The following is a 596-nucleotide window of genomic DNA, read 5'->3' as shown; positions in this document are numbered from 1 at the left end:
TGCGGGACACAAAGAACAGCACCCTCCCGCTTCTGGCCGGCGGGGAAAGACCCACCCAGCGCGGGTGACCGCCGGCTCACCCCTACCGCGCCTGCGGAGCGAAACTTCCCGCTTGCTCAGGGGGAGGGAAAAACAAAAGATTAAGTGAAAAACTGCAGAGGCCCCAGCGAGGATCGAACTCGCGACCCCTGGTTTACAAGACCAGTGCTCTAACCACTGAGCTATGGAGCCACCTATCACTTCACTTTCTGCCGACGGCTCCTGTTGCGCTGCCCGGGCCTCCTTCCTGCGAGGCGACCAGCTCCCGGGCACCGGCAGCGCGGCGGCGGCGAAAACAACCGCGCTCACGGCAGCACCCAGGCGGGCAGCAGCCGTGCGCTGCCCTCCGCCTGGCCCGCCTTGGTGCGGGCAGGGGTGACGCTGTGGAAGCCCCAGCTGGGTGTCCTCGGCGCCGGGCAGGCCGGGGGTGGCACGGCCCGCTCGGGGCTGTCTGGGGGTGCTTCCCCTGTGGCTCCCCCGCTCACAGCCCTGAAATGCGGCCCCGTTTCCTCCACCAGGAAACGCTCCATGTGGAGGAAATGTGTGAATCCAAATCC

At 66.8% G+C, this 596-nt stretch overlaps 1 non-coding gene across 1 annotated transcript; it reads right to left on the bottom strand.

Moving 5' to 3' along the window:
• Positions 1–158: 158 nt before the first annotated feature.
• On the bottom strand, positions 159–231 carry TRNAT-UGU (transfer RNA threonine (anticodon UGU)). The gene has a single exon. It is a non-coding gene; the product is annotated as a tRNA-Thr (tRNA).
• Positions 232–596: the final 365 nt, after the last annotated feature.

The sequence above is a fragment of the Columba livia genome, chromosome 3 (assembly GCF_036013475.1).
Source record: "Columba livia isolate bColLiv1 breed racing homer chromosome 3, bColLiv1.pat.W.v2, whole genome shotgun sequence".
NCBI classification, from domain to species: Eukaryota; Metazoa; Chordata; class Aves; order Columbiformes; family Columbidae; genus Columba; species Columba livia.
This window is presented reverse-complemented; position numbering and strand designations above follow the sequence as displayed.